Source organism: Kogia breviceps, chromosome 5 (assembly GCF_026419965.1).
Source record: "Kogia breviceps isolate mKogBre1 chromosome 5, mKogBre1 haplotype 1, whole genome shotgun sequence".
Classification (NCBI taxonomy): Eukaryota; Metazoa; Chordata; class Mammalia; order Artiodactyla; family Physeteridae; genus Kogia; species Kogia breviceps.
Genome location: NC_081314.1, coordinates 51,976,980 through 52,002,873, shown reverse-complemented (window position 1 = coordinate 52,002,873; position 25,894 = coordinate 51,976,980). Strand labels below are relative to the sequence as shown.

The 25,894-nt window shown below is 37.3% G+C and overlaps 1 long non-coding RNA gene and 1 pseudogene across 2 annotated transcripts in view; one reads left to right on the top strand and one right to left on the bottom strand.

The window, feature by feature from the left end:
- The window catches only part of LOC131756656 (uncharacterized), a 33,206-nt pseudogene extending 25,196 nt beyond the window's left edge, over window positions 1-8,010 (bottom strand).
- Window positions 1-25,894, top strand: part of LOC136794238 (uncharacterized) — a 193,316-nt gene that overhangs the window by 102,422 nt on the left and 65,000 nt on the right. The window contains exon 4 of one of the 2 annotated variants that reach the window (XR_010840662.1): window positions 1,976-2,040. The exons of the other annotated variant lie outside the window; for it this stretch is intronic. This is a non-coding gene — a long non-coding RNA (uncharacterized lncRNA). Of the gene's footprint in view, window positions 1-1,975; window positions 2,041-25,894 lie in introns of those variants that run through there. 2 annotated transcript variants of the gene reach the window in all.

Genomic DNA, 25,894 nt, shown 5'->3' with positions numbered 1-25,894 from the left:
TTTTTTTTTTTTTTTTTGCGGTATGCGGGCCTCTCACTGCTGTGGCCTCCCCCGCTGCGGAGCACAGGCTCCGGACGCACAGGCCCAGCGGCCATGGCTCACGGGCCTAGTTGCTCCGCGGCATGTGGGATCCTCCCGGACCAGGGCACGAACCCGCGTCCCCCGCATCGGCAGGCGGACTCTCAACCACTGCGCCACCAGGGAAGCCCCAGACGCACATTTTTTTTATGGCTAACAGTCACTTAAGACAAATTCTCTCCCAAGGTAAGGGTGTCTACATAGATTGCAGATCTTAGAAAAGTAAATCTAATGGTACACATGAATACATGCTTATAGGACATGAACAAGAAAGTCAGCCCTAATTTTGGAATATCATTCCTAATAGAGCTACCATTGCAGATTTGGCACAAACAAGCCTTAAACTCCATACTGGTTATTCCATTGATCTGGACCTTCCATTTTCCCTGAAATTTCCCCCAAACCTCTTATATTTCCTCAAATTGGTGGCAAACATATTAAAAATTCAGGTTCTTTAATCAATTTTATTCACTTTGAAATAATACTCAAACATTTCACTTAACAACAGTCCAGTTCTCTCTGTATTCCCATTGTTATGCCACTGGGATATAAAATGTCTTTTTCGCTCTCCTATATTTGTTATTCACTGTTATTCTTGCACTTTTCCCTTTCTCCTTAGCAATGGTTATATGTTTCTCTTTCTGTAATTGGTACTATATATTATTTTAAGCCAATTAAAAAATATCTAAATATGCTTTTTCATGTTAAGTAAAACTAGAAATTGTATCTATTTCTGACCTCTTTTTACTCTTCGGGGATCATTTTTCAGGCTCCAAGAATCTTAAGAGACAGAATTCTATATTTATGACACAGTTATTATGTAGCTCTATAGCAATTTTACTTACAAGAAACTGACACTTCTTGTATATTGAAGTTGCCTTCATGAAGTACATGTAGAAATGTTTTTCATTTTTCATTCATTAACTGATGTGCTATAGTAGAAGAGCATAGCCATTACATCATTTCAAAAAATAGCACTAGTGTGCCATTAAGAAAATAAAACTGTGTCCTATTATCAAGGAGAAAATTATTCCTCCATCTGCTACTAAATAACAAATCAAAGACTTGGTCTCAATTATGTGAAAAAGTCAGAAAATATATGCCTTTCCGTTCTTTTCCACTTGAGCAATTCTTCAATAATTTGGATATTGTTTCTTGACATTACCAAGGAATACCTTACCATAGCAACAAATTAACAAACATTAGAAGAACAACATTACATTGTACAAAATTTATTATTCCTGAAGCAGGTAAATACTACTATCTATGACCAGAGTTTTGGCCAACAATCAGGGAGAAAAAAATAGAGCAAAATGGAACAGTATTTCAGTGGATGAACAGAGGATAAAAGTTGAACTGACTTTTTTGGTTCACTTGTCTTTATGAAAATATGCTAGCCATTTTCTGCCAAAATGGAAATCAGGAAAATAAGGGTAATGAACGTGACTGAATCTTTCTTCAGTGACTGGTGTTCTGTGATTCTAAACTTCAGTGGTGGTTACACAGTGATGAGAGGCTGACTCGTAAGTGTGAGAAATGGTCTTATTTTGCTTAAAGCAGAGAACAGGGGAAAAATAAGTTCACATAACCAAAATATCTGATGAGAGAGATCCGGCTGATTGGGTTTTCAGTACACTTTTCTCGTGTAGTGCTGCAAGACCAAGCCCAACAGCTTCAAGGTAAAATCACGTTTACAAGTAACTGAAAATTATCTCATCATCTTAGTTTACATTAGCTGATTTGAGAGTTTAACTTAAAGAAGTACTTGCGACATTACCCTGACTACTACTAGACATTTATGAATAATAGAAGGTAATTAAAACTTCAGTAACACAAGTACATACGCAAATAACATCCCCACTGTTTCTTTTTCTCTCCTTTTTTTTTTTTCTGCCAGAATGGAATGAATTGAATTTGGTGTAGAGTTTCAGCTAAGGACAGATGATCTGAGAAGATTCTAACCAGTAGATGACTAGTCTGACTGTCTTTCAGTGTGATATATTTTTGTGGGTCCCAAAGGCTGGATTCCTTCTCTCACATTCATATACGCTTCCTGGGCGCCACACCAGAGGGCAGTGGTGAAAGGCAGTGTGCTGGAATCTTGCAGTAAAACCTTTGGGACATTCTGAAAATCTTCTTTGTTCCATTACTTCTGTCTTAAGTTCCATACAGAAGTTTTCTTTGGTCTGCTTTTCGGGGAGAAATATCAGCAAAGAAATATAATTTCTGATCCTTTAGTTTAAAAAAAAGAAAAGGTATATCATCCTCAAACTTCTACTCCGTCTGCTTTAATGCACACATCACTGATGTCAAAACTGCAAGACCTGTAAGTCTTAGGAATCTACAAACAGCTACTGCTGTGACCTCGGGTCTCTTAGCACCTCTGGTGGTTCCTTACCTTTAATATTCAGAAGATGATGTGGACTCTGCCTGAGTGAAAAGGTTTTCTGTTTTGTTTTGCAACATTATTGCCATGATGACAACTATTACTAATATAATAATTTTACAGTTAACATTTCTTGAGCACTTGCTATGTGCTAGGCATTGTACTAAGAAATTTATATAGATTAACTCATTTAATCATTACAATCACCAAACAAAGTGGGTAACATTATTATTTTGATTTTAGAGATGAGGAAACTGAGGCCCAGAGAGGTGGCATAACTTGCCCAAGTCACACAAGTAAATGACCAAGTGTTCTTAATTACTAGGGTTCAATTAAGATTCAGATAAGCTACTGTGATTCTTTAAATAACTGTAAATCTGTATCATTTATTAGGGTGCAGTTGTTAGTAAGGAAAATCATTAATATTGATTTTTCTTATTCTGATTGCTCCACTTAACTACAGATAAATAATTTACTAGTTAATAGAACATGTAAATCTTAGCAGTGACTATTTACTGAAAACAAAAGGTAAGCCTTTAGTAGTAGAACCTATGAGAACACCATTCCAGATAACATCAAGCTGTTTTTAAAACCCTCTCCTATTGCCCCTCCCCAAAAGAAAATAAAGCTAGACTTGCAGTTTAGTTGGTATATTTGTTTACTCATTTTTAATCTTTCTGCCTGCAGTGAACAAACAGTTATCATAAATTAAAACTCTAAATCCTTATGAAAGAGAAATTAATTTTATTAATGCTGTAGTATAAAGCTGCCACAGAGGAGGTGCCATGGCTAAAACTGTACATTTGTCAGGAGTAACTTATAGTGTCTTTAAATTAGGTGGTATTATCTGAATTGGCCATCTATTCTTGGTTTTAAAAAGTATAGAATGGCCAACAATAAGGAATCGGGTGAGCTGAGACTGCAGGCTGAAAAACAATAATAATATTATCTATTAATTCATGAGCCTCTTTCATTGGAAGATTGCAATGGCCTTTACAATCAGGAATTTATAAGCCTCACAAATTGCCGGCGACAGGGTGCTATCTGTTTAATTAAAATGTCAAGTTGGTGATTATGTAGCTTTGTAGGGAGAGTGAAGGAGAAAGTGGCAGATGGCCTAGTTTCTGAGGTGAAGCCGAGCTCTTGAGGTGAGGGAGGCTGTATTGGACACACACCAACAAGAAGGCCAGAGGGCACCTTACAGACACCCAGCATTGTCTAAATTGCATTGCCTCTGACTCCATTTCTAAATGTTCCGTTTACATTCAGTGCTGCATCATGAGAGCTTTGTATTTCGAAAGGAAGAAAAAGCTCAATCGTATTTTTCAGTTAGCAAAGGACACTCCCCAAATCCTCAAATGCTCTCTTTCTTCTCCCAAAATATTGAGCTAGGTTATCAAATCTAGTGGAATCTTGCTAAACCCAGGCACTTCTTAGGTTACTGGCTAGAGGAAAATTACCACAGACTCTAGAGCATTAAATTTGGGTGAAAGGAGATATCAATCCAGGCTCTTTGATTTCTTTGACCATTCTTCTTATCTTGTAAAATCCAGAATCCCTGTCCTCTCTATGCCTATATTTAAATGTATTCATTTGTAAAACTGGTGATGATTTTACTATCTGCATGCTAGAGATGGTGATGAGATAATAAAAAGTACTGGGAAAGGAAGTTTAATGAAATCAAGAAGTAATTTGGTATCATAATGGGTTAGTTTCTGGAATGGCAAATTTGGTATACCAGGTTATTACATTCAAATTTAGGATGGCTCTAAATTAATTTCTCAGATCTAAACCCATAAATTGAGTAAATAATCATATAGCAATGAACTGTTCTAAAAAACTGTGTGTTTTACAGATATCCCTCAAATTTTAGTACCCAAGGCCCAGGATTGTAACAGATATATCTGAAATTATTTAGATTGTTGATTCTAAAAACATAGCACAACTAATTGTAATTTTGAAAAATATACAACTAAAATTATCATTTCTCTATTTCTATCTGAATGGGTCAGGTTTTAATCTTATGTGACTTTGTATTCTTATGAATTTTTCTTTTCCCTGTTGTTCCAACTCCATGTGCATTCTTTTTTTTAAAATTTATTATTATTATTATTATTATTTTTGCAGTACGCGGGCCTCTCACTGTTGTGGCCTCTCCCGTTGCGGAGCACAGGCTCCGGACGCGCAGGCTCAGCGGCCATGGCTCATGGGCCCAGCCGCTCCGCGGCATGTGGGATCTTCCCGGACTGGGGCACGAACCTATATCCCCTGCATCGGCAGGCGGACTCTCAACCACTGCACCACCAGGGAAGCCCGCACGTGCATTCTTATAAACACAAATAGGTCGCCACATTAAGGTACAACAAAAGTAAAAGAACAAACGTATCAAACTTCTCTAGAGGGAAAGCTTGTAAACTTCAATACCTATTAGTGGGTTCACTGATATTTATAGAAATAAGAAGTTATATTAAAATACCAAAAACAATGAAGATAGACTGAGATACCTCTATGTTCCATTAACAAAATTATATTTAGAAATGTTTAGAACTTTATTGTAACCACATATATAGCTGTTATTTAGATGATTCCCAATACTTAAGAATGTTTTACTACAGAAACGTAAATCAATGGAACAAGATAGAAAGCCCAGAGATAAACCCACGCACCTATGGTCAACTAATCTATGACAAAGGAGGCAAGGATATGCAATGGAGAAAAGACAGTCTCTTCAATAAGTGGTGCTGGGAAAACTGGACAGCTACATGTAAAAGAATGAAATTAGAACACTCCCTAACACCATACACAAAAATAAACTCAAAATGGATTAGGGACCTGAATGTAAGACTGGACACTATAAAACTCTCAGAGGAAAACATAGGAAGAACACTCTTAGACATAAATCACAGCAAGATCTTTTTTGATCCACCTCCTAGAGTAATGGAAATAAAAACAAAAATAAACAAATGGGACCTAATGAAACTTCAAAGCTTTTGCACAGCAAAGGAAACCATAAACAAGATGAAAAGACAACCCTCAGAATAGGAGAAAATATTTGCAAACGAATCAATGGACAAAGGATTAATCTCCAAAATATATAAACAGCTCATGCAGCTCAATATTAAAAAAACAAACAGCCCAATCCAAAAATGGGCACAAGGCCTAAATGACATTTCTCCGAAGAAGACATACAGATGGCCAAGAAGCACATGAAAAGCTGCTCAACATCACTAATTATTAGAGAAATGCAGATCAAAAATACAATGAGGTATCACCTCACACCAGTTAGAATGGGCATCAAAAATCTACAAACAGCAAATGCTGGAGAGGATGTGGAGAAAAGGGAACCCTCTTGCACTGCTGGTGGGAATGTAAATTGATAAGCCACTCTGGAGAACAGTATGGAGGTTCCTTAAAAAACTAAAAATTGAATTACCATATGACCCAGCAATCCCACTACTGGGCATATACCCAGAGAAAACCATAATTCAAAAAGACACCTGCACCCCAATGTTCATTGCAGCACTATTTACAATAGCCAGGTCATGGAAGCAACCTAAATATCCATCAACAGACGAATGGATAAAGAAGATGTGGTACATATATACAATGGACTATTACTCAGCCATAAAAAGAACGAAATGGGTCATTTGTAGAGACGTGGATGGATCTAGAGACTCTCATATAGAGTGAAGCAAGTCAGAAAGAGAAAAACAAATATCATATGTTAGTGCATATATGTGGAACCTAGAAAAATGGTACAGATAAACCAGTTTGCAGGGCAGAAATTGAGACACAGATGTAGAGAACAAACGTACGGACACCAAGGGGGGAAAGCCGCGGAGGGGTGGTGGTAGTGGTGTGATGAATTGGGAGATTGGGATTGACATGTATACACTGATGTGTATAAAATGGATGACTAATAAGAATGTGCAGTATAAAAAAATAAATTAAATTTAAAAAAAGAATGTTTTACTACTCACTATGTTGTTATAATTTTGAAAATTCAACCACATACAACACTACAAAGGGGAAGAATATAGACACTAAAGGACAACATGTGATTAGGTAGATCTTGTGAACAGAGACAAAACTTTAATAAAATTCCAAATGAAAGTGACAGTATGTTAGGAAGGTAGTATGACTTAGACTCATTTCATGATGTGCAGAAACATGATTGAACAAATACTGGCACTAAGAAAACTTCTTTTCTTTTTTTTGTCTTTTTCTTTCCTCCCTCCTTCCTTCTTTCCCTCCCTCCCTCCCCCTTTCCTTTCCTTTCCTTTTTCCTTTCCTTTCCTTTTTCCTTTCCTTTCCTTTCCTTTCCTCTCCTTTCCTTCCTTCCTTCCTTCCTTCCTTCCTTCCTTCCTTCCTTCTTTCCTTCCTTCCTTCCTTCCTTCCTTCCTCCTTCGAAAGTTGAAGGTTAAAGTTTAAGTTGTAGCCTGGACATTACTTTTTACACTGTCTCTAAAATAATTTTATAAAACTTACTAGTTTAAAAATAATAATACTGTTCATAAAGATCACTTTTTTACAGAGCTCACAAGTAAACTTCTTCTTGGTATAGTGTATTCAAGGGTGTTAGCAAGTAGGAAAAATAAAGTTTATAATTGTTCACAGAACTTCTACCCATTTAAAAACTATTGTTTCACATGCCCAATTCTAATTATGACACAGTTTTTAACATTAAAATCACCATAACATCTAGACGCTGCTTGAGATGTACACAGTTTGCTAACAAAAACAAAACTTCTGTAATAGAACTGCTTCAGCCTCTGAACCTCTTCCTAAGCATCATTCCTATCTTAACTATAAGCAGTAAATTTAGGGAGCTATAAATACGTTTCATACACTCATGAAACCAGTGTATTTCATCCTGAAAATTGAAGGTGCAAATCTCATTTTTTTTAAAGATGAGAGCCAGCTTCAACACTAATAGAAGGACAAAAAAATTCAAGAAACTTGCAACCCCCCCAATTGTATATTGTCTAATTATCAGCACGCTTTGAGAAATATTTATGTAACAGCTATAAAGTTAGGAGGAAAAAAGGATTGGGTTTTGGCACTCTTATTTAATCTCATTTGTGGCTTTATTGATCTAGTAAAAGTCCTGTTTTGTGCTAGTAATTTCATTTAAATATAATTAATAGGTACAAACTGATATTAACTAATATTTCATGGATATTAACTAATAGATATTTCCTTTTGTCTGTCTTATCTGTTTTTCCCCCTGAAATTCACACTCGTTCTCTTAAAGAGCCCTGTGTAGCTATAAATGTACCACTACTAGACAGAGTCCATCTCTCTCTGTTACAGTATTGATCACCTGAATTGCATTTGTAGCCTGTTCCCTGCTATAGGGGAGACGGTGGCTTCTTTCTCCAAGCAGCCATCATCAGTAACACAGGTTGCATGATATTACATTTTTTAATGAAATTTAATCCAGGAATACTACCTATGTTTGTTTTTTTGTTTTCTCTTAAGGAATGACTGAGGTTACTTTTTAGCATTTCATTTGCTTACCTTTCAGACATGTCTTGCTGGTGCATAAAGTTCCTCTGGCCTTCATAAGGCTATTTTTCTGAAGACATTTTTCATCCTCCTCCCAGGAGGGGCTATGATAGCTGTCCACCAAGAATCTGCAGCCTCCTTTGGGGGTCTTCCATGTATTCACTGTGACCAAGGAAACAACCTGTTACCTAGCAACCTGACCCTTTAGGAGGTATTGTTACCAATCTCTCAGCGCTCATCTAAGGAATTCCTGTGCTCCTGGAGCAGCTAAGGATGATCATTGTTTCCAGTGAGTTACCTAAACTGTGGTAGAACTGAACCTTGACTATAGAAACATAAATTATAGCAGAGGGAACAAATGGCCCTAGCATACCTGAAAAGTATGCTGTCTTCAGCTCCATTATTTCTTGAATTGTTTGCATCTGGCTTGAGTTTAGTTGAAGTGATACTCGTGCAATGTATCCCTCAGTATTTGGTTTCGTACTTCTCTCCTGTAGTTTCAGAACAAGCAGAAGAGGCAAAAGGGAAGCTGTCTAATTCCAGCTTGAACCTTGCTCAAATAAAACACCTTTGAATTGAAGGTACAGAATTCTGCCTTGTTCGGCACAAGGAAAGAAATAGCAGATTTTCGTTTCAAAGGAAATTTTTACAACCTGTCCCAGAAAAGGGAGAGAATATTATATTATATTGTATACTTGTTTACTGGTCCAAGAAGTCTGCTCAGAGTGCCTGCTATGTGTATAGATAGCGCTGTGAATTTTTAACTTCAGGAGCTGATAAAACAAAAGTTCTCTAAACCTGTTACTTGCATGCCTCCTTTCCCCCAAATAGAAAAATGTTAGCTCTGCTTTTGGGTACTGAGAATTTATTGTTTGCCAAAAGCACAGTAAACAGTTTCATAGTCTTTAGTGCTTCAGAGAACAAGACATTTAGGAAACCATTTTGTTCAAAACTTCATTTGAATACAAGATATTTGGCATGTTGGAAAAAAATTATGTTTCCTTTTCATTCCTTTTTCCATGCAGTGGTAATCCATCCATAGACTAACACTATTCAGTAACCTTAGAGATGTGCTTCATATCAAAAGAGTGAAAACACATTCTCCTCCACATTATGTTTCTGTTAGAACTTTAATTTTACATACAAAATGCTTTAGGCTGAAACTTAGCATAAAAACTTTCTATGCTAAAAAATATAATGTAACATATTTGATAATGATCTACAAATTTATTTGTTTCTATTCAAGTTAGAATAATTTTTTAAAAAAACTATCAAATATCTAAAACATTACATTGCAAATTTTCTGGATATTTTTCCCATGATAGGGGTAGAGATGCCAAATGTCAGACATTTTTTTATCCTTGTCTTTTCTAAGCAACCTCAGAATTTCCCCAAGTCCAAATATTGTAGACCAATGTTATCCCAAAATGAATTAAGTAAGATAAATAAATCAAAAACTGGTCTTAGTTTCTCTTTTTAGCTTTCTAGCTCCAAACAACTACCCCATACCTCCACTGCCTTGGGCAAAACCTATCCATACTCCAGTGTTTCAATTCTGACATTTCCAGAATCCTCAGATCCGGTGTCTCCCCCGGTCTCCCAGTTGATCCTCACCTTCTCTCTCTCCTAGCTTCCAAGATCTCTGCTCCCATCCTTACTTTCACTTAGCAATCAGAAAAGAATTTCCAGAGGGTCCCATCATCCAATTATCCACCTATTCTCATCTACCTGCCCATTTATTCTGCTTTCTTCTCATTAACAAGTATGACATCAATGCTTCTATCTTCATTTGTGGACTAGATCCTATCACTTCATCTCTACTCAAGACAATTGATCCAGAAATTCTTCTGCATCATCAATTTCTCCTCTCTGCTGCATCATTCCCACAAAGATATAAACATGCTGTAATTTATCCCATTTAAAGCAGAAACAAAACAAAAATGCCCTTTGGTCCACTCCTCCAGCCAGCTTTATCCCGTTGCTTTACATCCATTACAACATGGGGGAAAAGCTTTGCAAGTATTGTCTATACTTGCTGCACCCAATTCTCTTTCCATTTCTCTTGAACTCACTCAAGTATTGTTTTCACTCCACTACTCCACTGAAACTACATTTAGCAAGGCCACTAATGACCTTCAAGCCACTAAATTCAATGGTCAGTTCCTAGTTCTTATTTCTTTAATCTATCCACTGCATTTGAAATATCGAGTTACTCTGTCTTCCCTGAAGCACTCTCTTCATTTGGCTTCTGGGACCCCACACTCCACTGGTTTTCTTTCTATTTTGTAATCTCTTTTGCTATTTCCTACTCATCCTACCAATCTCTTAATACTGGTGTGCCCAGAGCTCAGTCTTTAGACTTCTTTCTCTCTTAACTCACTCTACTAGTGACTTATCCAGTCTCATGGCCTTAAAAACAATTTATATGCTAATGATTCCAATATTTATAACTCCATCCCAGACCCTTCTCTGTCTCTTGAATCCCAGACCTATATATTTACTTGCCTACTTGAAATTCCTCTGGATGTTTTACAGTCACCTCAATCTTAATATTCCCAAAATAAACTTCTAAATCTCCTATCCAGATCAGCCCCTTTCATACCCTCCATCTATTCAAACCCCAAATCATGGAATCATCCTTAACTACTCTCTTTCTTTCAAATACCATACCCAATCCCAGATGAAATCCTATAAGCTCTACCTTCAAAATATAGTTAGAATCTGACCACCTCTCATGCCCTCCATGGCTACTATGAGACCCCATATTTCTTATTTATTTATTCATTTATTGAACTATAGTTGATTTATAATATTGTGTTAGTTTCAGGTATACAGCAAAGTGATTCAGTTATATTTACACACATATATATATATATATATTCAGATTCTTTTCCATTATAGGTTATTACAAGATATTGAATATAGTTCCCTATGGTATACAGTGAATCCTTGTTGTTTATCTATTTTATATATTGTGGTGTGTATCTGTTAATCACATACTCCTAACTTATCCCTCCCCCACTTTCCCCCTTGATAACCATAGGTTTGTTTTCAATGTCTGTGAGTCTGTTTCTGTTTTATAAACAAGATCATTTGTATCATGTTTTTAATTTTCACGTATAAATGATACCATATAATATTTGTCTTTCTCTTACTTCACTTAGTATGATAATCTCTAGGTCCATCCATTGAGAAGGTTGCTGCAAATGGCAATGTTCCATTTTTTATGGCTGAGTAATATTCCATTGTGTGTGTGTGTGTGTGTGTGTGTGTGTGTGTGTGTGTGTGTACACACCACATATTCTTTATCCATTCATTGGCACTTAGGTTACTTTCATATCTTGGCTATTGTAAATAGTGCTGTTATGAACACTGGTGTGAGATCCCATATTTCTTAATAGTATTATTACAACAGACACTTCACTGGTCTCCTGCTTCAGACCATACTACCCACATTCTCTCCTCAAACACAGCACCTAGCGTGATTCTGTTAGTATGCAGTCAATCTTCTGATAAAACGCTTCAGTGGTTAGCTGTCTTACAAAGAAAGGATCAGCATCCTTACAAGGAACTACAAGGTACTGATGTATCTGATGCTTTTTTAAAAAAGTAATATCTCAAAATTAAAAGTACTTTTGAAATGTCCTCAAAACAATCAAGATTCAAACTGAGTAGAGTCCTTTGATAACTTCCAAGTTGACTAATATCAGTTAAGGATAGTCAAACAGTTGGTACATGATGTTAGACAACTAACTTTTAAAAAATCCTACTTTTCTCTTAAGCTTCAGGACCAGTTAAAAGAAGTATTCCAAATTTGGACTGTGAGCTATTTAAAAAAGGCTACTGTTTACATGTACTTCTCTGTCTGATGGAGTATTTTCTCAGTATTGTGAAATCAAAACAAAAGATAAAGTTTGTGTGTAGCTTAAAACAGTGGCAGCAGGCTAGTTACCAGATCCCTAATACGTCCTCCAAAATTGATAAAAAACAAAAAGAAGAGAAAATACATCTACACAAAAACTATATATTCTGTAGACCTTGAGCATGGAGAGTACTAAAACTTCAAAATAACTATGAATTTTAAAAAGTTGAGTGTATCTCTTATGTGCCAGCTCCAGCCTCATTGCACAGCAGCACTTTCGGGCAAGCAAAGGCAGACCAAGAAAAATTGTGGGAAGGACAGAAAAGGATGGAGTCCAAAGTAGATTTAAAACAATCACAAAAAAGATTAAGTCCAGTCTAACTAGAATATACTATAAAAATGTCCAGGCAAATCAGAGCAAGGACTACAGGGAAGAGACTTCAAAGTATGCAAGATGTAAAAGCACAGGCATGATATAAAGGGGAGGGGACATCTTTGAAATACATAACTTCTGGGAGAGAAAAAAGGTAAAGAGGAAGTGAGAACTTCCCTTTGACAGGAGATAGAGAGGAAAAGAAGAGAAAAGGGAAACCTTAAGGTCTTATAAAACAAAGTAAAGTCACTAAATGGAAGGACTCACAATCCCTCCTGTGTTTGGTAGAATAATATCCACCCCCCCAAAAGATGTCCACATCCTAATACCTAGAACCTGGGAATATGTTACCTTTCATGGCAAAAAGGAATAAGGTAGCAGATGGAATTAAGGTTGCTCATCAGCTGACCTCAAGACAGGGGGGGATTTTGTGGATTATCTATGTGGACCCAATGTAATCACAAGTGTCCTTACAGGTATAAGAGGGAGGAAAGAGAATCAGTGTCAGAAAAAGACAGCCAGCCATTGCTGGCTTTGCAAATGGAAAGAGGCCATGTGCCAAGGAATGTAGGCAAAAGTATTATCCGTAAAAGAGAAAATAGTTGATAAATAAGCCTTCATCAAAATTAAGGCCTTATGCTCTTCAAAAGACACTTATGAGAGAATGAAATGACAAGGCACTTGGAGAAAATATTTGCAAATAACACATATAATACATCCAGAATTTATAAAGAACTCTCAAACTCAATAACAAGGTGGGGGGAAAAGAACTAAAAAATTGGCAAAATATTTGAAAGGAAATTTGACCAGAGTACATATATGGATGGTGAATAAGCATGTGAAAAGATGTTTAACGTCATCAGTCATTAAGGGAACGCAAACTGAAACCACAATAGGCGGGTCCTCAAAGTGTAGCAACAATCTGCGAGAGGGGGTAGGGAACGGAAAGCACCAAGGTATGGGATCAGAAGGGCACAAACAACTGATGGTTACAAGGCAAATTTAATAACGAAGCATAGCCATATATATACCCCTAAAGCAGGGACTTTGCATAGACATTGTAAAGCAGAAACTTTGCATAACCCTTGTTCTGTGGAACTAGTCTTTCATCTTAGGCTTAGTGGCCACCATAACTGCATTAGCGGGTTTATCGTCTCTCGGTTTAGTCGCCACCTTATCTGCATCAGATAGGGTCTATCGCTTGTTCCACAAAGGCACCAATTTACCCTCCAGGATTGCTTTTCCAAGCTTTAGGGAACAATCAGGGACTCTCATTAACTGAGCAGGTCCCTGTAGCGATCTGGCCAAAGGCCATCTCCTTTTTTACGGTCATACCATAAAGTCCAGGATGCATACCAAGGAGAGTACAATCGGGCCCTGAGGCTTATGAGGGTCTTAATGGCGCATTCCTCAGAGGGCAATGCTCGCCACACAATAAGATACCATTACATACCTACTAGAATGGTTCAAATTTAAAATACCAGCTGTGGAGAAATTGGAACTCTCTTATACTTCACGTGGGAATGTAAAATGATACAACAACTTTGGAAAACAATTTGGCAGTTTCTTTACAAATTAAATGTACATCTACCCTTAGACCCATTCATTCCACTCCTAGTTATTTACCTAAGAGCAATAAAAGCATATGCAATACAAATATCTATACATTAATGTCCAATTAGCTTTATTTGTAAAAAATTTAAAAACTGGAAACAAACCAAACATCTAAACAAAAGAAGTAAATGGATTAAAAATTATGATATATCTATACCATGGAATATTACTCAGCAATAAAAAGGAATTAACTAATGATGAAAATGAAATCTAATCTATAGTGACAGAAAGCAGATCAACGTTTATTTGGAAATGGGGCAGGGAATATGGGAAGGGGCAAGAATGGGATTACAAAGGTGTACAAAACATTTTTGGGTGATGGATATGCATATTATCTTGATGATGACAGTGGTTTTACAGGCATATACATATGTCAAAACGTATCTAATTGTATACTTCAAATCCCTGCAGTTTATTATATGTCAATCACACACACACACACACACACACACACACACAGAAAGAGTGTATGTGTGTGTGTGTGTGTGTGTGTGTGTGTGTGTGTGTGTGAGAGAGAGAGAGAGAGAGAGAGAGAGAGAGACAGAGCCACCGAGAGAGAGGAAGAAGAAAAAAAGGAGGAGAAGCAGGAGGAGAAGGAGAAAGGAAAGAGAATGAGAAGTAAAATGACGCGGAGGTGTAATAAAACTACAACAGTCACACGTAAGCTCATGTCACAAATCTCTGTGTTCATGGAAATAGCCCTGTTTTTCTCACTGATTGTCTTTATAAGTAATATATATTTGAACTTTAAAATGAGATTAAATGGGGCTTCCCTGGTGGCGCAGTGGTTGAGAGACCGCCTGCCGATGCAGGGGACGCGGGTTCGTGCCCCGGTCCGGGAAGATCCCACATGCCGCGGAGCGGCTGGGCCCGTGAGTCATGGCCGCTGAGCCTGTGCGTCCGGAGCCTGTGCTCCGCAAGGGGAGAGGCCACAACAGTGAGAGGCCCGCATACCAAAAAAAAAAAAAAAAAAAAAAATGAGATTAAATGAATGGACTACTGCTTTGATCTCATTTATACATGAGAGTTCCACATAAGTTTTTATTTCTTTACAGGGATGCATTGCTTACAAATATTGGAAAAAACACTGTTTGGGTTTTTTTTTTTTTATATTCAGAAAACCTTCTAAAATGAACCTGTGTATTTACTAGAGGTACTGATGGTGCATTTTGACTTATCAAACTTTATCATGGAGTGGTGATTTGCATTCCTAGACAGGCAAGGTGATCCATCTGAGCTCCCTCATCCCTGTCAACACTTCAGGCAGAGTTGTGCTTTTTTATCTATTTTATAAATGGGTTTCTACATAAGATTTAGATTGATAAAATTAAAATTAGTCATTGGCAATTCCCATGAACATGGAAACAAGGGAATGGTGGGGAAAATGAACTCAGAACATAGTACCAGGAAAGGGTGAACCAATTTGCACAATTGCAGTGGGGGAAGCCGAGGGGCTCTGGGGAAGTGAAGCATGAGATGAAGAGGGTAGATTTGGAGATGATGCCCAATAATGAGTACCTACCAAGCAAAATTACTTGGGGATAGCCTTCAACACGGCTACCAAAATCTTACAAACATATGCAAACTACTAGCTAACTAGCCCCCCTCTGCTCTTTCTGAATAATGGTCTTCACCTTATACTAGGTAACTAACACCCACAAGTAAGTTCCCTGTCTACATCATTCACTACTTGATATCTCTCATGCCAAACACAGTAACTAGAATATAATAGGCATGAAATAAGTATTGGTTAAGTGAATGAGCAACAGTACAGGGTCTAGAGTCATCCTACTGATACGGAAGATGGAAACAGTCCACAGCTGAGAGGTGGTCATAAGCTGGAGAATACTTCACAGTGTTACTACTGGGAAATGTTTGTGTGTTTACGTGGGCAATGCTTATGGAAAACATTTCAAGAAACTTCTTTCAGTAGAAATGCACGTTAGTTCCCAACAGATTGATCTGGAATCTTCAGAAAAGGAAGTGCATATTTTCCTATAGGAATGTGAAGAATAACTGATCGGAAAACAAGAGAAAAACAGAAAAATTCCACGGCATTTCTAACACAGACGTATGGATCCTGTCTCACATTCTATTCTTTGGGGAGAAAATAATCATGGAAAAAGCGTTCATTTCCTTCCTGTAAGGTTAAATTGGAGACAAATTAAGGTTTTTGCCTTTTCTTTTTCCTGTGGTGTGAACAGTTATGTGCTTAGTGTAACAAAATTTTGAGGACCTGGCCAGGATCTGGTACATAATAGGTACTCACTGGTGAGGTGAAACCAGGGACTTGGGAGTTCCTTGAGAGAGTACTTTTCTAATTAGCTGAGAACAAGATCTTACCTCCAAAGAGAAATAGGCAGAACAAGGACTTCAGCAGCACCCATTAAAAAGCAGACTAAGAGAGTTCTAAACTTAAACTGAGAGAAATTGTTATTAGGCAATAATGATTAAGAGAAAGCATGAGATAGGTCAGGTTTCTGTCATTTTAGATCTTTTTAAATATCCTTGCTTCATGAGGAAACTTCTTTCATAGTTATACAAGCATATATATATTTGCATATGTATGTTTATATACAATATAAATTTTTAATCAAAAATTTAATTTACTTAAAAGTAGCTAATACTACAGAGTCATATTGTAAAATAGTTTCAATTTTGAGTCTTTTATAAATATGCAAAAAAATTTAAATTAATTAATTGGCATTGAATTGACAATTTTTTTTCTAAATGTGGTAACTAAAAACAACAAAAATACTATGTACTTTCATCATTTCTTTTTTTTTTTTTTTTTTTTTTTTTTGTGGAACGCGGGCCTCTCACTGTTGTGGCCTCTCCCGTTGTGGAGCACAGGCTCCAGATGCGCAGGCTCAGTGGCCATGGCTCACGGGCCCAGCCGCTCCGCGGCATGTGGGATCTTCCCGGACCAGGGCACGAACCCGTGTCCCCTGCATCGGCAGGCGGATTCTCAACCACTGCGCCACCAGGGAAGCCCATTTCTTTTTTTTATAAGTTTATTTTTTACATCTGTAGCTCTATTTCTCTTTTTTTAATATAAATTTATTCATTTATTTATTTATTTATGGCTGCGTTGGGTCTTTGTTGCTGCTCATGGGCTTTCTCTAGTTGCAGCGAGTGGGGGCTACTCTTCCTTGAGGTGCGTGGGCTTCTCATTGCAGTGGCTTCTCTTTTTGCGGAGTATGGGCTCTAGGCATGTGGGCTTCAGTAGTTGTGGCATGCGGGCTCAGAGTGGTGGCTTGTGGGCTCAGTAGTTGTGGCACACGGGCTTAGTTGCTCTGTGGCATGTGGGATCTTCCTGGACTGGGGCTTGAACCCGTGTGCCCTGCATTGGCAGGACGATTCTTAACCACTGCACCACCAGGGAAGTCCTCATCATCATTTCTAAAATGAAAAATCTATTAAATAATCCAAATAGGAAAAAATTATCTTAAAATAAAAAATACTCCATTAAATTAACAAAATGTCTCTGTTAAAAAAAAGCCCTATTATGTTTTCTTTTTTTTTCCTGTTTGCTCTTGGTTTTGCTGATACTAACTTGTAGACTCATTTTTGGGTCTTTGGCAGTCACTGCTCTGGAGTTGATTCTAAGAAGGAAACAGGCTGCTGGAGTGTACATAATGGAGTAGGAACATTTTATTTATTTAGCAGAGTTATCATCCTGAAACTCACAGAGGGCCATAGGGCATGTCATGCCAATATAACTCATGTGTTATAGTACGATAACATCATGTATACTCAAGAGGTTTATGTGAAATATGAAGAAAGGCTTTTTTGCTTTCAGATAAATAATGGGATGAGTTAACAGCTCAACTCTGAGAGACCTAAAATATGAGTACAGGATGGTTCTGATAAAAGGTGCAAGAGGGCTTCCCTGGTGGCGCAGTGGTTGAGAATCCGCCTGCCGATTCAGGGGACATGGGTTCGTGCCCCGGTCTGGGAAGATCCCACACGCCGTGGAGCGGCTGGGCCCGTGAGCCATGGCTGCCGAGCCTGCGCGTCCGGAGCCTGTGCCCCACAACGGGAGAGGCCACAACAGTGAGAGGCCCGCGTACCGCGCAAAAAAAAAAAAAAAAGGTGCATATTGCACTGCTGACTCTTGGAATATTAAAACTTTTCTCATGCATATATCGTCTTTTTTAGCCTAACACATGCTAACTGGTAAATTCTAAAGACTATACTCTCTACAGTAGAAATGGCAACTAGCCAAATGCCAATGAAACTCATCTTTTAAAATTTACATTTGCAAAAAAATATGATGTAGTATGTGCCAAGAGTTCTACTTTGTTTTGCCAATGCCTGTTAAAATTACTGATGTTTCCCAGTCATAATGAGTTGCTTCTTTGGGGGAAAGGAGAATAGATGTTCAACATTTAATGAAACCACTGTATATGCTATACTTTTATTGTACTCTAGTTTTTATCTCCAAATTTTGGCTAATATACTGATGTTGGCATATATCATATCAACTTTTAAAAAACAACTCATTTCTAAAAACTCATAATATTTTTTCTGACTTTTCTTTTTGAATTCAATTAACCTGTCATTACAAGTAAAATTATTAAGTGCTTAATGACAATCTCTAACAATAAGATTCCATTTCTGGCTTTATTGTGCTGACTACTTTGCTTTATGTTTTAATGTGAGTTATCTAGTCTGGTAGAAATAAGTCTAAAGGCATCAAGTAATTTCATTCAATGTAAAATCATTTCAGTTAACTGAAACCACTATTTAGCCTGGCAGCTCTAAGAGAAATGATTTAAAAGAATTATTATGATAAATACCAAAGAAAAATTCAATTATATTTAAAACATTTATTCTTATTTTCTTCAACAAATAGGATTCATTGTTCACTATATTTTCCAATGGCAAAATTTGACAGCATAAATATGATAAATAAGGCCAAAATGCTGAATGGTCGTTGCTCCTTAAATCATAGGATAAATCAATTTTTATAAAGAGCTGTCATTTAAACAAACTATTTTTCAGATTAATTAAAAAATTCTCTCATGGTTTATAATAAAAGACATTTAACTTCTACTGTGTGTGCTAGGCATCATGTTAGGTGACAGAAGTACAATAGTAAACAAGTCAAACTCCCTGAAAAAAAGAAACTTGTATTGTAAAGGTGAAAGAAGTAATAGGAAATTATTAATTTGCATGAAAAGTGCTACAATAATAGTAACCACAGAACAGTTAGGAATCACTTAGGAGGAACACAATGCACTGGGATGGCAGAGTGTTAAAGATGACTTTCTGGCATCTAGGCTGACACTGGGAGTTGAGCAGGAGTGAGGTAGGCAAAGAAAATGATAAGAGTGGTTCCAGAGAAGGAACAACACAGGCAAGAGGCTGGAGGTGAGAGAGCATTGTGATTTGGGCATCTTTGGTAATTTAGTGTGATTAAAACCAAAAGCTGTATATGGGGGGGGGGGCGGGAAGAAATGGGACGAACTGGGAGATTGAGATTGACATATATACACTACTATGTATAAAACAGATAACTAATGAGAACCTACTGTATAGCACAGGGAACTCTACTCGGTGCTCTGTGGTGACCTAAATGAGAAAGAAATCTAAAAAAGAGGGGATATATGTATACGTAAAATTGATTCACTTTGCTGTACAGCAGAAACTAACACAACATTGTAAAGCAACTATACTCCAATAAAAATTAATTTTAAAAAAGAAAAAAATAGAAATAAAACCAAAAGCTGGTTCTTTGAAAAGATTAATAAAATCAATAAACCTTTATCCAGGCTAAGAAAAAAAAAGAAAGGAGACAAATTACTAACATCTGAAATTAAAGAAGGGACATCACTTCAGATCCCATGGATGTTAAAAGGATAATACAAGGATATGAACAACTCTCTGCCCACAAATTTGATAAAACCTAGATAAAATGGGCCAATTCCTTGAAAGACACAATCTGCCAAAAGTCACAGAAGAAGAAATAGACCATCTGAATAGACCGAAAGCTATTAAAGAAATTTAATCAATAATTAATAACATTTCAAAACAGAAAGCACCAGGCCTGGATAGTTCACTGGTGAATTCTACTAAACATTTAAAGAAAAAATTATACTAATTCTGTGCAATCTCTTTCAGGAGATAGAAGCACAGGGAATACTTCCTAATGCCAAAGCCAGACAAAGACATTATGAGAAAAAAGAAAAAAAAAAAAAACTACAGACCAATATTTCTCATGAACAAAGATGCAAAATTTCTCAAAATGTTAGCAAATCGATTCCAACAATGAAAAATATAAAAAGAATTATATACCACAACCAAGTGAAATTTATCCCAGATAGGCAATGTTAGTTCAGCATTGAAAAATCAATTAATGTTATCCATCACAACAACAGGGTGAAAAAGAAAAACCACATGGTCAAATTAATAGATTCAGAAAAAGCATTTGACAAAATCCAATACCGTTCATGATAAAAACTCTCTGTAAACTAGGAAAAGTGAAGTATTTCCATAATTTAAATGTTTAAATCAGTTTAAGTAGTACTTTTGTGGTAATTTGTATATTTAGAAATTGTTTTCCAGCTTAAAAAATTAAATCTTCAGATTTTTCAGGAAAGTAAATATATGATAATGATGAAGAAGAAGATAGGTAGGTAGGTGGATAGATAGATGATAGATAGATACATAGATAGATAGATTTTTTAGTCAGGTTTATTGAGGTATAATTGATATATAATAACTTTTTTTTTGGCTGTTCTGTTGTATGAATTTTAAAAACACATACAGTCATGTAACCACTACCACAATCAAGAGGAAAGCAGTTCTATGATAACTCAAGTTTCCTTTTTGTATCATTCTGGTCAATCTCTTCCCCCCACCTCCATTTGCTGGCAACTACTGATCTGTTTTCTGTCCCTATAGTTTCTCATTTTCCAGAATGTAATGAAAATGTAACCATGCTGTATATGACTTTTGAATCTGGATTCCTTCTCTTAAAATGCATTCGAGGTTTACTGATATTGTTGCATATAGTGGCAATTGTTCCTTTTCATTTCTGAATAATTGTCCATAAATATATGGACATTTAAGTCATTACATAGACCCAGGAGTGGGATTATTCACTTCCCAAGTCAAAGTGGGCCTTAAATTCAACTTTATTTCATTGCCAAGATTTTTGAAAATTGTTTCAATAATCTTTGCCTTTCCAAAGTTGAAATTTATGAGTGAGATTATGCCTATATACAAAAGAAAAGACCATATTAAGTCAAAGTTTAGAAGGAGATGGTTTTTCAAACAAACAATTTGGTTTGAGGAGGGGTGTGTGGAAGAGTGACCAGGTACTAGGGAGGAAGGTGTTAGGGAATGATGGAGTTATAAAAGGTCAGATTCAAGGGCTCCTCTGGTGGCGCAGTGGTTGAGAATCCGCCTGCCGATTCAGGGGACACGGGTTTGAGCCCCGGTCGGGGAAGATCCCACATGCCGTGGAGCGGCTGGGCCCGTGAGCCATGGCCGCTGAGCCTGCGCGTCCGGAGCCTGTGCTCCACAACGGCAAAGGCCACAGCAGTGAGAGGCCCGCGTACCACACACACAAAAAAAGTCAGATTCAAGGTAGCAGGCAAAATTCACTCTACTACTGAGGTCTCTAGTGAAAGCCTGGGAGGTGTTGTGGGAAATAAGGGTGATGCCAGTTTTCAAAGGGTAATTTACAAAAAAGTAAAATCATGATTCTCATACAGATTTAAAAATGAACATGTGTTAAAATTTTTTTTAACTCATTAATGATAAACTGGTAAGATGTTGCAATCAGTTTAAAGGGAACTCTAAACAGTTATATTTATAAATCTGGAATATTAAAATGAATGTGCAAATAGAAACAAAACTAGCTTCTTCCACAGTCAGTGAAGGAAGTCAGTTGGACCTCTATGGAACAGAATTTGCATGTCGTGTCTATAGACAAAAATTATTCTGCATTGTATCAGTTATTTACAAAGCACGGAGTTGTAAAATACCTCTCTTCAAACTGGAATCAGATAAGACAGAAAGGTGTGCTCTAGACAAGTGCCAGGCAGCCACCTGCCCACTGGTCAAATCTGGCCCACAGTTACGTTTTGCAGGTCCTGTAGTTAAGAATGCTTTGTACCTTTTTAAAGGGTTGTAAAAGCAAACAAACAAACATTGGTAAAAAGGAAGAATAAGCTAGAGGCATATGTGGCCCTTATAGAAGAAGTTTGCTGACCCCATTTTTTGGCCTTTGCTCTAATGCAGAGGTCAGCAAAAAATATGCCAGCCACCCAATCCAGATGGCTGCCTGAGTTTTATAAGTAAGGTTTTATTGAAACATAGACACACACACACATGCTTTTTAAAATTTTACTGTCTATGGCTGCTTTAGTGCTACAATGGCAGAATTTAATAGTTATAACAGAGCAAAGCCAAAATATTGACTCTCTGATCCTTGATAAGAAAAGTTTGGCTATGCTTCCTTGGGCAATACATGGTTCCCCAATGAAACACAAATTTATTCCTCCTGGGAAGATCTTTTACTTTTCCTGTCTCTATTTTTTTCTTCTGTTTCTTTTGCTTGGTTTATCCCATTTTTTCCTTCCTGTCATCCATAATTCTTTCTCATATTTTTCATCCTTTTTAACTTTCTTTCTCCATTAAATTGCCGTAACATGGAACTAAAATATAATATTTTAAAAATAATTTATCAAATGAAATTTTAGATTCCTCCTTAAATGTAAAGTAAAACTATACCTCTTTTTTCTCACCACCTCCAATGCTCTGAGAGCCTAAAATTACTTGGAAGTCACTTTTCACTATGTTGTAAACATGTCTGTGGGTCAGTGACCCTTAACGAAAGGACCTCTCTCTCACCTGAGAAACGAGAATCAGAAACTAACTGGACCCCTACCTATCTACTATCTACCTATCTACTTTAAGATAGGTAGATATAGTAGCTACCTATCTATATCTACGTTCCAGATTCTGAATTTATTCATAAAACACAGCTATTTCATTAAACATGTATATTCTGAGTTCAAATGAAAAAGCCATACAAATTCACTCACTATGTATTTACTGAATGTCTATTAGAACAGGGCTAGTCTTACTGAGATGTAATATTGCTTTTGCTGCACTTAAAGAGGTCTTCTAAGTGCTTGTTTTCCAAAAGTTATAGAAATGATATTTTATCAATTTTCATGCATAATAGATGAAAATACAATGTCATCTTTATCAACAAAGGCAATGAAATGTCTTTTAGATATTCATTAGGCAATCAGTCACCCATCAACAAAGCATAGTTCAAATCTCATTTTGACTTTTGCCCGTGAGATTATTACAACTAAATAGAAAATCAAATGTTTTGGGTATATACGATTTAGTAGGGTAAATCAGAGCTGAAAGTAAAAGAATGAAAAGACTAACAATTCCTATCCTGGACCATGAAAAAAAATTCTTAGAGTTTAAGCCCTAATCCCATTCACCCTCCAATAAAGAGCAGTTTTTAGCCATATTAGTAGTATAATAAGATATATTTAAAGTTTTTTAAATTTAAGTATGTTGGCAGAATTCATCTAACTTTGAAATAATATTTTAGATGCCAATCACATAGAAGTAAGTAAGCTAATTATCATTTTATATAGAACTAATAAACTGAGAAATGGAGATTCTTCCTTCCAACCTCCTTCCTTCCACAATATTTATTGAGTGGTTATACTGAGGAAAACATTGTGCTATGCTAGGCTCCAGGGATTCAAAGATAAAACATTCCTTTATTCATTCCACAAATATTCAGCACCTTCTACATGCCAGACACTGTTTGAAGCCTTAGAAATACAGCAGTTAGTGAACAAAGTGCCTGTGCTCTTGGAGTTTATATTCTAGTGCGTGAGACAGACAAGTAAACAAATGGGTAAGGAGTACAGTTACAGACAGGTGCTCTAAAAAGTTAAAGACAGGGTAATGGTATAGAGTATATAAGGTCGGGGAGCAGGGCAAGGTTGCTATTTTAGGTAGAATAGCCAGGAAAATCCACTCTGAGAAGACAGTATTTGAACAGAGCACTGAAAAAACTGAAAAAGTGAGCAATTTGAAGATTGGGAGAGGGGAGAGGTATTCCAGCCAGAGGGAACAGCAAATATAGAGACTCTAAGATGAGACTGAGCTTGGGGTGTTTTCAGCAAAGAAAAAGGGAAGTTGGAACGCAGGGCACCGGGTAGAGTGTGGTAGGACGAAAGGTCTGGAGGGGAGGCATGATCTGAGGATCCTTTGATGAGTTTGGATTTTATTTAAAATTGACTGGGAAGCCACTCAAGAGATTTAAGCAGGGAAAGTTTGTGAAATGATTCTATTCTTAGGAAGATCACTCCACCATGTGGAGAAGGAACCATAGAGAAACAGATGGAAGCAAAGAGTTTGGTTTAGAGGCCATTACAACAGTTTAGGAAATAAATAACAGTGTCTTAGATTTCTCTCCACCTAGGTAGAGAGAACTGGTTAAATTGGAGATATATTATAAAGGTAAAGCTGATAGGATTTGTGTTTGATTTAGATTTAAGGGAATTGAAGGAGAATAATCAAAGAAGACTCTGGTGTTTAAGTGATGAAGTGACTAGTAAATAGTGAGCTAAGATAGTAAGTGTAGGCAGAAGTTTGTGGGAAATTGAGATGATATAAGATGCCCCTTAGACATCAAAGTGGAAAAGCCAGGCAGGCAGTTTGATATGTACAACTGGAGCTCAGAAGACAGGACAGGGCTGGAAGAACCAATTTGGGAGTAATTCATACATAGATGACATTTGAAGCCTAGGGGCTGGATGACATCACCTAAAGAAGGAAGAAATAAATAAAATAAGGCTTAGCGCTGACCCGAGTCATAATATCTAGAGCCAATGAGAAAGTTTGAGAAGGTGCAGCCAGTGATATAGGAAGAAACCCAGGAAGCAAATCAGGTTTCATGGGCATGTTACCAGTGCAGCACACAGTGCTTTGCACTCAGCAGGGCCCCAGACTTGGTTGCTAAGCTGTCACCAATTCTTACTTATTTTATCTTTGAACTTGCGTTTTGTAGGTGAAGTCTGATGGGACAGTGGAGTATGCAAGCAAGGAGAGAAGATACACACATTATGTGTATCAGCCATTCCTTGACACCCCATTCATATTCCTGATGCCGCATGAGCACAGAGTTCTAGGGGACCCATGATGCATGGGTGTTCAGTGAGGCCCCAGTCAAGTACATGTAAGCATATTACACCGACAACAGCGCAAGTGGTGGTGGTGGTGCTGACAGCCTTGAGAGGTGGTGGGTGCTTTCTGTTCAAACCAGAATTTGCTTTTGAAACAGACAGAAGGCAATGGTGGTCTAAGAAGCAGGAACAACCAAAGAACCCTATCCTATCCTTTCTTACTTATGTTACTGCTGTGATTGAATTGGGTCCTTCTGCTTGCTGCTTACAAAATCAGTTACATACTGACAAATGGTAGAAAGGAAAGGTGCTTTTAATCAGAATGCCGGCAATCTGCGGAGACGGTGGACTTAAGTGTTCCCCAAAAACCGCCTCTGAAGATTCTGCTCTGCCATGAAAGTTTTAAAGGAAAGGAAGGAAGCAATCTCAGTTAATCATTGAGATGGGGGTCAGAGTCATTGCCATTCCCCACTGTGTGCAGGCTTGTGTGCAGGCTTGTCACTTCTCATGATCTTCCTCTAGATGTCATCTTGTTCATAGAACTTGGTCACACAGTTTGTTTGGAAGATTACTGAAGGGGAAGCTAGGGACGACATCTTGTTATCTGTTAATTACTTATTCTTCATTTCTACTTCTTTGATCTATGGAAAGAACTGACCAGTTAGGGAAGGTATTTTTTATATACATATAAATTTATTTATTTGTTTTTATTTTTGGCCGTGTTGGGTCTTTGTTGCTGTGCGCGGGCTTTCTCTAGTTGCGGAGAGCAGGGGCTACTCTTCGTTGCGGTGCGCGGGCTTCTCATTGCGGTGGCTTCTCTTGTTGTGGAGCACGGGCTCTAGGTGCGCGGGCTACAGTAGTTGTGGCTCGCGGGCTCTAGAACGCAGGCTCAATAG